This window comes from Vicugna pacos, unplaced genomic scaffold (genome assembly GCF_048564905.1).
Source record: "Vicugna pacos unplaced genomic scaffold, VicPac4 scaffold_103, whole genome shotgun sequence".
In the NCBI taxonomy this organism is placed as follows: Eukaryota; Metazoa; Chordata; class Mammalia; order Artiodactyla; family Camelidae; genus Vicugna; species Vicugna pacos.
In genome coordinates, this window is record NW_027328783.1 from 4,133,628 (window position 1) to 4,147,977 (window position 14,350).

Here is a 14,350-nt window from a genome sequence, read left to right on the forward strand (position 1 = left end):
TAGGAGGGATAAAGCCTGCATCCTTCTCACCTGGAACTGTGGGTTCTGGCTGGCGGAAGTCTTACCGACACGGAATGAATTTCTCAAGACTGCGGAAAAAGGAAAGAAAGCGAGAGGGATTAGGGAGCCAAATCCACGAGTCTCTCAAATGCTCCCATATTTATTGTGTATAATCAAAGTAAAAAGTCAATAACAGTTGTGAGATAGTAGGCAGGAACTTGGGGAAAGAAGGGATGAGACAGAGATTGTAGACTCCACCATGAGTACTAAGGCTTAGTTTACCTTTAGGGAAGTCATGGGCTGAGGGGAACAAGATACATTTTTTAGACATGTTCATTACAAAGCAGACCACCAGACCAGCCTGGTCCCTGTTTTGGGGATAATAGACTATCTAACACCACGCAGGCCTGGCGTTTATAGCTGAGGGCCTGGGTCATTGCTCTGCAATAAGCAGTGTGCTATCTATAACCTCAAATATGCAAGCAAGGCATTGTCTCTGCTTTTTATGGCAAGGAGACAGGAGTGAGGATGCACAGGTGTTTGCTTTAAAGCAGTTAATAAGCACATTTTTTCTTCTTAAAGTTGACAGGCGGCTGGGATGTGTTACAACTTGTTAACTCAATCATGGGCTCCCACATGGAACCATTATGGAGGACATCCTAGGATGACAAATCCTGGCTCTGGATCTTTTCCTGCCAGTTTCGGCCACTCCAGCAGGGTCTAGACACATCCCTGAATAACGATCCCACAGAACCACCTAAACTCTTAACTCCTGGTGCTTGAAACTTAATTTTAGCTCTACACAACTTAATGTAGAAAAGTTTCAGAAATAAAAGATATTATATTCTTTTTATATCTCATCATAAGACTGATTTTTCTGATTGCTCTAAGCTGCTTCTACATGGTAAAGCACCTAATTCTGCAGGTGAATTCAGTACTTTCCTTTGGGCATAACTAGACAGTCTGGGCTGTCTGACTTCTATTAGTCAAATACCAATACACTTAATTGATTTCTTTGTTCATCAATTTCAGCCTGGAGGTGAGGGTCTGTCACTATTTTCCTCAGCCCACCCTCTACTCTTTTCTCATCAGCATCTCAGGCCTCCTGAAAACAAAACAAAGCATTTGTTTCCCTTCATCTACACTTTCCACAAAGGCAACAGGAATCATCATGCCTAGAGAATGAATTCAACACAAATGTTAAAACAAAAATCTATAAACCTGAAGCAACTCCATCTCCGACTCATGATACACAATGACATGAGAGTAAGTGTGTCAGGTACAAAGCATGCGTGAGCCTGACCACCTCATTTCTATTCTTCAAAGGAAGGAAGGTTTTCATATTTTTTATTATCATTCTTTGTCATTGTTTCTGATTAAGCCAAAAAATTTTTTATGAAATAATTAAGCACTGCAATAACAGATTTTCGCTCTATCAATTACAGAAGGAATTCAGAGGGGATAGGAAAACCCACCTCTGTAAAAAATGCAAAATTCCTTCCCCTGTTAAGAACACGAATACAAAATGCAACAGAGAATTCAAATTCTTGTGGAGAGGACAAAAGCCACAGAATCAAAGCAAAGTCATTATTATGACTCAATCCAAAATTCACTGGACAAACATGCTCAATGCATTCAAATAATTTTTAAGGCACACTGCAAACCATTCACTTAATTATCTACAGGCTAGAGGAAGAATTTCCCTCTATAACAGACAACATAAATCAATAGGTTGCCCCACCAAACAAGGAACAAACATCAGGTTTTTTGCAGTTCTGATAAATCAGCAAGTTTTAAAGATCAAAATCCAGAAATTTTAAACATTCATTCACACCAGAATGAATCAAGCACTTAAAAAAAATAAATAACCCAAAGAAACTAAACACATTGATCACGTACCTGGATCAATGAGAAATTCTTGTACAGCTGGAAAAAAAGAACAGTCTATAGACTTATACTTGAAAAATAAAACTACTTTTAAAGATAACTGCTAAAACACATTTCATCATTCATGTTGCCTTGAAAAATCTGAGGCACTTGTCTCTGATCAGAAAAGCAATTCTGAGTATTAGTATGTTACAATTCAGTGCCAGTTTGCTTTAGAAGAAAAAAGAAAAGCTACTGTTTCTCATCTTGCACAAAGTTTAAAGAACCTCCCTGCCTCTATCTCCTCCCATTTTCTAAGCTCATGCTCCCCAACCCTTCTGAAACAATTATGAGAACCTCTTATTCCCACCAATATGCCAAATCACAAAAGAGTATCAATTTATTTGTGTAAATATATACCTACACCTTGAACTGGAGGAGAAAGATTTCAGAAGGCTATATGGAACTTATTGCTACATTCCTGAAATCACACACATACACGTTCACAGAGACACAGACATATACAAACTGAATTACTGGGCACTTCACAAGCTAAGGACTTACAACTTCTAGAAGATAACTTTGTAGTTAGTTTAAAATACAAAACGGTCAGCTTTTGAAAGCCTTGAACATTGCAAAATCATCCAAATATCAATGAGATCCAATTAGCCTTCTCTGTAGAATGTAATTCCCCATGATGGCAAAGCAGACCCTAAGAAGTAGTGGATCCAAGACTCGTGTTTTTCACTAGCTATGATCGTTTTAAAACACGTAAACAGATTTAGAAAGGTATGTCCCTATGACATTTATTCTTATTGAGATGGCATATGTATTCAATTGTCTATGCAGAAAATAGGACCCATGATGGTGTTTAAGAAATATTTTGTGTATTGAAATATTTATTTTTAAGTGCAGACAAGGAGGGTGGGTATTACTCCATTGTAGAGCACCTGTTGTGCACGCACATGTTCCTGGCTTCAATCCCCTGTACCTTCATGAAAATAAATAAATACAAGTGCTTACTTAAAAATAAGAATAAATTTATATAAAAAAATAAATGCAGAGTAAAAACCACTGCAATCTAGGAGCCACAATTATAATAAAAAACAAGTGCTTCTATCAAATATTGACTATACGCCAATCACAGAGACAACCACAAATCACACCTGACAACCATCACGTGTGATTCTCAGCAATCCTACTAAGTAGACACGGATCAGAAACCCGGCTCTGCGGATGAGGAGACGGAGCTCGGAGGAGCCGGGGACACTGACCGTCCTGCTCCCCGTGACACCGCGTCAGCCCAGGGCAAGCGCTGACAGAGCTGCACTGAGGGGACACCCAGCTGCATGGAACCATGGGGGATTGGGGAGTCCTAGAAAATACTCAAAAGTGTTCAATGAAAAACCAGCTCAAATATGTTACTCTGTGCCCCATCCTCTAAACAGAGAACATGTCTGGGACCTTTTTGATGCCTCCGTGTCCTTTCTGCCATCATCAGTTACGTGCCCTCTCAGCGCGACCAGTCATGAACTGGACCCCATACGAAGTGCACTCAGATGGAAGAGCTTTAAAAGCTGTTTTATGAAGTTTGTAAGACTCTGTCTATTCCTCACACAGGCGGTCATCCAGCACTACTCACCGGTGCGGATGTACCACCTGAAATCACACCTTTCTGCTTTTTAAAATCCCTTCATGTAATACAGACTTTTAAACAGCAAAGAAGCAGCTCAACCACAGACAGTGGACATCTTTTCACCAAACGGACTCAAACAGCCCATCGGACTACCTGGAAGCCCTTTTCTTCTATTAAACCCACTTCCAGGTACTTCATCTGATTGGTGGACTCGGCCTCTGAATGGCCTACTCAGAGAGATCCCATCCTCACATCCGGGGGTGGGAGAGGACCCTGCTGCTGGGAGAAATCAGTGAGGAAGGTGGACATCCTCCAGCCATTTCTGCATGGGTAGAAATGCCACATGCTCAGAAATTATACCGTCAGCACCCCTCGGCTCCCATGGACTGGTTTCACATTAAGCAAACTTATGACACACTGATGCAAGAAAACCAGAAATTTAATTTATTAATGTAACAGGAGATGTGAAACTACAAACCAGATTGAAATATCAGAGTTCAACCATGAGTACAGATTCTCCTCCACGGCCCAATCTCGGGCAGGCAGTCACATGGCAAGCGTGGACAGAAGCAGAGCAGGAAGGGTTTCTAGATTAACTCAATGGACTAAATTTCTGTTATAAGAACAGATCTACTGCCTGGAAAACAATTAATGCCAATCACGGGGCACATTCCATGGACAGTGGCTGAGACACGACTGTGAGCACCTGTATAACTCCACTTTCCCTGTCCTTTCTGGTCTAACTGATGCAGAGGTACAGAGATCCAGGGATGCAGATACCTGTAAACACCCAAAGCCCATCCCTGGGAGCCTGGAAACCAGATAGCCAGGATTTAAATCCCAGCTCTGCCACTTACTAGCTCTGTTACCTTGGCCAAATTACTTACCCTCTGTGTGCCTCAATTTCCACACTGTAAACCTGGGATAACAATCAAATCTTTCTTACACACTTGTTGTGAAAATTGGAGGATTCATTTCTGTAAAACTCTCAGAAAAGAATGTAGCACATTTTTGGTGCCCAACAAATTTCAATTTAATAAGAAAGTGATTTACAAGCCTCCCATCTAATCATCTTATGTGTTTCATGACTATTCTGAGTCCCAAAGGAAATCCTTATTTCCCCTCTTATAAACTCTTGAGGAGCACCCTTCTGTTTCAAGCCACCACCTGTTTAATCTGAGGGGGGATTCCCTCCTCCTCACTCCTCTGGTCCATGGGAGACTGCTTCTCCCTTCACACCCCTGACCACTGGCCCACGGCTAGCCCTCCTCACACTAACAGATTGAGGTGTGAATCCGGGGAGACAAGCAGGGCATATGAAAGCTTTCCTTCCCCTCCAGTGTTGGCCACCCTTAGGAAGCAGCCGGGATGCTCAGTTCCATGGCAAGACAGTCCTGTGCATTATGGGTCAGAATCTCTCAAGGGAATGCTCGCTGTGGACCAGAGTTACCTGGGACTGCATAAGTCTCTAATTCTGGGACATAGTGTCATGACTCTCACTCTCCCACAGCCCTGAATTTCATGGAGAACGTGGCTTCATCAGTAATAAAGGAGACACTTATCGCCTGCCTGTTCTTCTTAGTCATCTCTCAGTTGGCTGCTGGACACAACATGTGTATAAGTATTGGGTCCCCTTAAGCCCCAACATATATGAAGTAACAAAAATTCTGTGGCTTAACATTGGTTCAGGGCGACTGTGTAACTGTCCTGACTCTGCTGATGCTAAATTATGTATATAGGAACTATGGAACCTCCTCAAATATCTTTCATCATAAAACCAGCTTTTCTTATTTTTCTGTTTCTCAGTAATTGCCAAAGACTATCAAATGATGGCTTCACACCAAACAGCAGTTAAGATTATGAGCCCTCTTGTCATACACACTGTGCTAAACACTTTACATAATTTCTAATTCTCACAATTCTACAAAGCAGAAATGAGTGTCCCCATCTCACAGACGAGGGAAAAACTCAGAACGAACTGACTCAGGATCACGTAGCTCAGTGGCAGCGTGTGCACGCAAACCCAAGTCAAAACACCACACCCCTTTGTATATGTACCAAATCTCCTACCACCCATTGACACACAGCGGTGGGGATAATACTTAGGGAACTCAGTACACTTTTCAGCTTTAAGGTGCTCCAGAGGCCGCTTCTAGCTCTTTTATAAAATCCCGGCTCACTGGTTTCTAACACTGCAAGAAAAGTCCGATGTTGCAACTGTTTGCACAGGAAGTCTGAAATGTTCACAGCGAGATGATAGAATAAAACTAAGACATAAGCAGAATAATAGTTCCAGGTAGTCAGACATAATGGACATTGTGCTACCCTGAAGCACTAAGCAAAGGAATCAAAAAAAAAAAAAAACGTTGTTTAAGACTTCCTTTACAAACAGGAAAGTTAAGACTGTAAGAAGGTGTAACAGCGCCACCTATGGCTTAAAAGGCCTTCCTGGTTGCCTGGAAAGGTGCAACACAAAAATTGCCTGTGGATCAGAAACAAGAATCAGATAACTAAAAGCTTATGTAGCACATACTGCTCTCCTAGTCCTCATGTCTTGCACTGTAGCAAAAACCAACAGACCTGTACTAGGCCTATATTCATAAAAGTCATGTCTGTATTTTTCCAACAGGAGGTAATCTAAGTATCTTGCAAAATACTTCTCAAAGAGCCAGGAAATCATAGAAGTGTATTGAAATACAAAAACATTTATTTACATATTAAAACAGCATGAGCTTCTTTCTATTTTATTCCCTGAAAATGATCAATGTGGATTTTTCTAAACTTAATGCTTCTGGTCAGAGTCCTACGAATTTAAATGTCTGAGTGTATAGTTACACGGCAGCATGAACACTGAGTTGTAACAATACACATTCTGTGTAAATAATCTTCAAGGTCGTCTGCTTAAGTCAATTTAACTAGTCCCTGTCTCAATAGAATGATACAGATTTCATTAAAACTTCATACTGCACGCACACACACACACAAAACCCTGAATCCTTGTTACTTTAAGCCATATTCATATATATCCATATTGAATATGCATCAGAAACAAGCCACCCTCTTTAGTATTCACAGTTGATCCTTCTAAACTATCTGTCATTGTGACAGCACATTTTTACTAAGCAGCTCTTGGATGCTTTGTATACAAGGCGTCTACCTCTCACAGTCAGACATGGTAAACGGCATCACTCAAATTTCACAAATGAGGAAATATACTTAAGCCATGGAAACAACGTACATATTTATCATCAGGAAAGAAAAGAGTAAAGATTTTACTTTCAATATGCACTGACAAACTTTTCCTCCATACTAAGACTACATACATAAAACAAATTCAGTCATTGTAAATTATTCTGTCAATAAGCACCACTAGAGAAAAACAAGCAACATCATTAGCAATGATTGGACTTTCAAAGCCCACTCCTATTTTGCACTATAATCATTTTTAATGTTTTGTTTTTAGTGCTTACATAGCACTAATATAAAGAAAACATAAACTATTTAAGTCATTACCTGAGAATGCAACATTTGTGAAAATGTACAATTTTAATTTATGCCGCTCTGTCTCACATTCTCACTGGTGTCTCTCCTTTGAAGGCCTCATCAGGCTGAGATCGCCAAAATCGGTCATTTATGGACTCACAGGAGTTCGGGAAACCACTCAACGGGAGGCTGATCAGAGGAGAAATTGAGAATGCATCCTGTGCAGCCCGGGTTCCAGCACCGAGCTAGGCACCGCCAGCTGCGTTTGATTTGGGACAAGCTGCCCACCTCTCAATCCCTCAGCTGCAAAACGGAGACATTGATACCTACCGTCAAACACCTGCTTTGAAGTAAAACATGAGAAAAACAGTTTAGCCTTTGGTAGGTGTCCACTCACAGCAAGCTTGGTCATTATGATGATGAGGATTACTTTTAATAAGTTAAGCTAGACCAAAAATTAGAAATCACCATAAAGGAGAAACATTTTAACTCAATAAGCATTCCCTTTTGAATGGATTGATAAAAGTTCTAATGATTTTTTTAATAAACCAAATTTTGTCCATTAATTTTAGATTTACCGGTTTATGGACAAGTCTCCAAAAAAAGAATTAGAGGCCTCTAACCTCTGAATACTAAGAAAGTAAAGTTTAAAACAATTATGGGGGAGAGTATACCTCAGTTGAGAGAGTATGTGCTCAGCACGCATGAGGCCCTCAGTTCAGTCCCCAGTAACTCCATTTAAAAACTTTTATTTAAAAAAAAGGAGAATTAAAGGAAAAAGATGGAGGACTACAGATTTTTTTTAGAGAATCCACTCAGATTTAAGATGGGGAAAAAATATCCATTTCTCACAGGAAATCTTGAGAACTATGTAAACTGGATCTGAGTTGTCTAGTCTTTAACATTATTCATGAATTCATATTACCAAGTCTTAAAACTACCTGATAACCCACAGTGGTGATAGTGATCATGAAACCTGCCAATGCGGATCGAACTCCGGCTAGGACTGCTCTGTTCTGACATCTCTGCCCCTGAGGCCTCACCAGGCTGAGAGCACTAAATTTTGTCATTCATGAGCATCTCGTGTAAGTCTTCCATTTGTGCTTCTCAGTCTCCTCTCACCAGCCCCTCTGAGGGAAGCACTGTTATCATCTTCCCCACACGCAGATAAGGTCACTGAGGTACAGAAACTAAACCTGCTCCAGGTCACATCGGCATTAAAGGACGTCTGTATTTCTGCTGTTTTGCGATTGACAAAGGAATCTGAGATATCAATACAAGATAGACTGTTAAATAATCAAGTCTGTCAGCTCTTCACCTCAAAGAGCAGATACTATAAATTCCTGATGTAGGATGAGGCTGCCGCCACAAAATGACTCAGCTAGAAATTAATATCCAAGATGAAGCAGCGGATACACATAAATATTCATGACTGTCAACTCCTCTCACGGGTCTTGGCCCTTCACTGCCTGAATGGGGGTGAAATCCCCACCCGTGTCTGGGAGGGTAGCGCGGCTCTTCCAAGTCTCACCCAGGCTTCACAGGCTGTTTCCCCCTACAGACTGTCCTAAATGATTAAAAAGCTCACAAGATTTTTACACCAGCCAAAACTGAAAGACATTTCTGCATATGGAGCACTTTCTCAGGCTTAAACCATTTTTGCCTACACTCAGCAAGGGGGAAAAAAGAAACATGACTCTGCAAAGTCTCTTAGCCTTACCACTCACAGGAGTTGAATGGTCTCAGCACAAGATGACCCTTCACATTACAGGATGAGAACAAAATAAAGCCGCCCCAACAACAAGCACTCCCAGAGACAGCGCTCAGCAGTCTTCTGCACACTCACGGTTGTGCAGCCCTCACCACCATCTATTTCCAGAACACTTCATCACCCCAATAGAACACCCCTGTCACTAGCAGTCACTCGACAACCCCCCTCCACCCAGCCCCTTGCAACCATCATCTGCTCTCTGCCACTGCATGAGCCAATTCTGGGCATTTCTAAGATCACTGAAATCAACAATATGTGGCCGTTTGTGTCTGGCCCCTTTCAGTTAACGTGCTGTTATCAAGGCTTTCCCATGTTGAAGTGGTATCAGCATGTCTCTTTTTTTTTGAAAATGTTAAACTTTATTAGAAGGTGGTAAATACTATCAAAAATAGTAGAGTGGGGTATAAGGGGTGGGGTTTCAAAGGGAAAAGGCCGGGTTGAGCAGTCAGGGTGGACTACCCAGAGCAGATGGCTTTTTTCATATTCCCCTTTATTTATTTTTTCTTTTTTATTCACTCTTATGTCTGAATAATATTCCACTAAATGGAGATACTACATTTTGTTCTTTCATTCAGCAGCTATATATGGACGAGGTCCAGAAGAATGAGTGTAAGTGGTGGCTAGCAGGGATGGCATTTAAGCAAAGGGCAAGATGTGCTTTCAAAAAAAAAAGTGAACAATCAGAGGCACAAGGAAATTCAGCGCGTTTCTGAGAAAGTGCATGGTTGCTTCAGTAGGACTGCCATGCAGGGCTGTGGGGGATAGTGACAGGAGACACAGTGAGGGAGTCACCTGAGAATATTCCCCACTGCAAGCAGCTCAGCCAATTCTCCTCCCTCATCCTGTATTTTAGAGACATTTTTGCTAGCTTTTCTCTTATTTCAAGTAACAGTACTTTAGTTACACATCTGATCATCTGCATCAGACCACATTAGCTCCAAGCCACAGAAAATCATTCACTGACCGGAGCAGCTCCAAGACATAACATTGATGGACCAGGGAGTCCTGCAGCATCCCATCCTGCAGGCACAAACCACACATGTTCCCTGGTGATGTCCGGAAAGTAAAATGCATGGAAATATCTCACTGCTGCTGCACGACATCTGCCCACAAATTGCCCCCAAATCATGCTGACACAGCACTACTCAACCCTCGCACTACCCCCCCAAAAAAAAAAAAGAGAGAGAGAGAGAAAAGAAAAGAAAAGAGAAGAAAAGAAAAGAAAAGAAAATATAAGAAAAGAAAAGAATAAAGCTAAGAAAGCAAATTTAGGCTCTTCCATTGAAAACCAGCAACCATCACTGCCAGTATCTGAGCTGGAATGATCCTGACTTCAAAAACCACTGTGCAGTTACTATTCAAATGTGACAGACATATATGTATTTCACTTAGATGATATTACAATAGGATTTTTCTTTTCAAAATTTCCAGTTGCAACAATAGCACAAGAAAGTTTATGTTTCATTTTTTAAAAAAAATCAATTATTTTCCACTTTGTTAATTTTGAATCTATTATTATTTTATAAAGGGAGCTATGCTGCAGATTATAAACCAAATATCTGGCTTCTGCAAACAAGACCTATATGACTTCACTATTTCAGAGCAAGCTTTAATGATGCTTTCAAATTGGGGGCGCTCACTAACAGCTCTTTAAATACTGTCAAAGATGTGCTATTATGTAATGCAAAGGGTCTACCTACACATCAACTCAGAAACCAAAGAAACTACACGAAAGCCTTAGTTTATCATTTTAAAATATTCCTATTATTTTGAATATTAAATTTCTTAAAAGATAAGATATTTTTTGAGAAAGACATCAGTTGTATTAAATTTCCTCTCACCAAGAAAGCAATCTTTATCAAGAATTACTACCCCTATGAAAATCCAAAAGACAGGACGTTTCTAGCTAAGTTAACTTACAGATCTCAACACAAGCCTAAATCCTATCTGCTCTCACTTGAACGAGCCCAGCAAAGTCCTGGGCTACTCTGGAACTTAGCTCTTCTGTTCCATATGTTGGCAGAGCTAAGATCATCACACAAGGCAGGGAAGGAGAGAAGAGGTAAGTCCACCTGGCGGCCTCCATCTGTTTACTTCCAGCCACAAGGTGTCGCTAGAGCGACCCCGCTAACAAGCCCTCCACACAAGGAAACCCGGCATCCACTCTGCCCCTGCGGTCCCCAAGCAGTCCCGACGCCCCTCTCCCACTGGTGGCCTCCGAGCCTGTGAATGGTCTTCTAATGACCCTCCCAGTTGGTGACACCCTCCCCCTCTTCCCCGCTACACACACACACACACACACACACACACACACACACAGCCAAGGCAGCCTTCCCAAAGCACAAATTTGATTACATCTCCCCCACTTCAAACCCATCAGAGGCTCCCTGGTAGAGTTCTAGCCCCACCCCCGACCCTGCTTGTCCATCCTCACCTCAGCACCAGGTCCCCAGTGACCTCAGGGGCCCCGTGACCTGCTGCTACTTCCCACTAGCCTCCAGGCTCATTTTAACTGTTTGTCAAGGAAGTCTTCCTTCCCTCCAACCTCCGCACTTTGGATTAGGTGCCCTGCTGTGTTAATAAAACATTTTAATCTAAGTCAACTTCTGACACTGCTAAGCTCTCAAGAAGCAAGTACATTTTGCTTACTACTGTAGGTCCACCCCCTCTCCCCTAGACACTCAGAATTGCGTGTGTTGTGAATAAAAGAATGAAGGGGTGGGACTCAAAAGGACAGGCAGAGCTGCTCTCCTAAGGGTCACTTCCTGCTGACACCCTTCACTGCCTCTTCTGTGTCAGTTCTAGTAAAAACCAAGCTCCTCCAAAGCCCTCCACCCCTAGGCCCTCTCCAGTGTCCTTCAAAGCAGGGTCACCCACCACCCTGGACCACACAGGGCAGTCTCCCCGAGTCCTCACCCCACAAGCCTCCAGGCCTCTACCCAGGCTGCTCCTGCCACCTGAGTCACCCTCTTGATTCCTTCCCCTGGCTGACTCTTACTCTGTCCTCAGAACTGAATGTAGAGCCAATTTCTTCCAGGAAGTCCTCCCTGATGATGTCCTTTAGCTCTTGGCTGGGCTCCATCTACAGCAGCACTGCTTGGCGACCAACTGGTATTTGTCCACCTGCTCCTATGAGACCATGACCTCTTGGAGGCCACGTGGGAAAAAGGAGTGAGGTGACAAGAGGGGTGGGAAGAGCAAACAGGAAAGTCGCAGCTCAAGTCCCAAATTCAAGGATTCTGTCTCAGATAAAAAGAATAAACTGTTTCATACGTGTGTCATTTGGCTATGATTTTTGTGGCTCATGGAAAACAAGAGCTTGGTGTTCAAGCCTGAAATCCAAGTTACATGCAAAGAAATGTATATATTCATATCCAAAGGAAACCAGAGCTGCTCAACAACACTTTGCAGTTAAAATCCAAAGGAACTTTGATAAAGGCAATCTCCCTCTCTCTCTTTATTTTTATTTGTTTATTTTTTTTTGGTATCATATAGTTTTAGAAGTATTTGTATAACTAAGTGATGGCTACAGCCTATGATTCTGCACTGGAGTGTTTGGGGCTAAGGAAGCCCAGATTACATGCACTGTGTAAATGCAATCACACCAACACAATGACAGGCGCCCTAGTGGCTGAGCTGAAGTTCCAAAGCAGAGAGCCTTATGTTGGAAGACAGCTCTCAGTAGAAAGTAAGAAATGCAATGTTCTGTACTCAATTTCATTAGCTTTATGAGCCATTAACAGATAGTATGTCTTGTCTAATGAAACCCCAAAATATACTGTCATCTTCGATTTTCTCCATCTGACTGTTCTATGCTAAATTTGGATATCAAACCCTCACTCCATACGGAAAGCTCAGGCCTTAGCTGCAGCACAGTTACATCCCGTGGAAGAAAGCCGATCAAGGGAGAACAGGAGAGTTTCCCTTCAGAAGCTGCTAAGTGTGGTTTTGCACCTGTATGTCATTTACAACCACGCCATCGTCAAAGGAGTAAGACCTTACATCTGTGGGGCAAAAAGCACTGCGGTGGTTCCGAACCATGAAAGAACACTGAGCTTTGTGCAACAGTCCTGAGGCACTTAAAGCGTACTTTCTCTGAAAGGCTCCGAAACTGACTCACTTCACCATTTCAGGTACAACCGGAATTAGTAGAGAGAACATGCCCTTGAAGTCTGACAAGGCCCTGCTGGAATCCTGCTACAGCATTTACTAGCTGCTAAATGAACCAATTCCTTAAACCTCTGAGGAGGCTTCCCAATCTTCAAAACGGGGCTGCCACCGCCCACTTGGGAGGCATGGATGTGAATGCAACACGCAAGTAGGGCGGCCGACTGGTACGTGACACGGGGCCTGGCTACTTTCCCTCCGCTGCCCTCCTCCCCCTTTAAACTTGCACTGTTCCCCCTGGTAAGGGTGAAGCCCCAGGAACAGACTGCCCGATTCTTCTGTATATCCCCGGATACATACCTTACCCTTAGGAGGTCAGAAAAACAACTGCCTACTCCCCAGTCACTATCAATATTCTTAAGAGTCTGGGTTTTTATAACTCTATGTTTCAGGGAGACTATTCAAGAATTGTTCAACCACCGTTCTCCAGGTTGGCTCCTCTCCCAACGCCCATCCCTTCTTACCTCAAATCTTCTGTCTGATTGCCTTTTGTTCGTGGGAAAGAGAGTCCGCTAGGGTGCGGACTCCCTAGGCCTCCCTCCCTTCATCACAGGAGAGTGTGACTACATTCTCCCAACTCCCCACTCCGACTCCAGCTTCTGAGGAGTTTCCCCTTCTGGACCCTGCAGCCTCTGGATTGTCCCAAGACGCACACACGTGGCCAAAACCCTCTCTTCAGATTTCTTCCTGGGTGGGCCTGCCCACCCCCCAGAACCTTAAGGATAAATGCCATTGCTCTGAAAATCACAAACGCCGCTGACTGACACACCAAAGCTGCATGGTCCGGGCTTTCCTCCAAACCAGACACAGCCCTGCCCCCCCTCAGACACAGTCTGCACCTCTTGAGATGAGCTGATCCACTTGCACGGCTGTGAACACCAGCTAAGAATGACGAATCCCAATGTGTATCTCTAGTCCAGCTCCTTCACCTGAGCCCCAGGCTCATAGACACGAGTGCCTCTTGGAAGTCCTAACTTGGATGACAAATGGCATCTTAAAAATGCCATATGTCAAAAAAAAAAGGCCTTATGTCCACCATTTACTCTAGACTTCGATTCCTGGCAGGTACCTCCCAGGCTCCCCATTTTAGTAACAGCCCCAGCACCCACCTAGGTGTTTGAGGTCACATTCAATTTCCACTGTTCCCTCCACCTGGCCCTGCCCTGGAATCAGTCTTGTTATTTCTGTCGCTAAGCCAGTCTCAAGTCTGGTTCTGCAGGGAGCACGATGGAAACCCACAAGCTCACAGCAAGGTGCACTGAGTCACAGTCCTCCGAAGGGAGTTCCCTGGAGGGGGAGGCATCTCCTGCTGCCAGTCACCTCAGAAGGCACTGGATTCTCACAAAGAAGGACCAGAAGAAGGGACTCAAGGATCTCCCGAGATCTGAGGTTTCAAGGGCCCGAGGTCTGGGGGAGCTCCTAGTTAG

The 14,350-nt window shown here is 43.1% G+C and overlaps 1 protein-coding gene and 1 long non-coding RNA gene across 2 annotated transcripts in view; one reads left to right on the forward strand and one right to left on the reverse strand.

Moving 5' to 3' along the window:
• The window catches only part of LOC140694716 (uncharacterized), a 144,606-nt gene that overhangs the window by 126,208 nt on the left and 4,048 nt on the right, over positions 1–14,350 (reverse strand). Inside the window, 1 exon segment of the mRNA XM_072957826.1 lies at positions 31–89. The gene's annotated coding sequence lies outside the window, so the exon portion shown is untranslated.
• Positions 1–14,350, forward strand: part of LOC140694758 (uncharacterized) — a 92,693-nt gene that overhangs the window by 37,034 nt on the left and 41,309 nt on the right. The gene's annotated exons all lie outside the window — the stretch shown is intronic.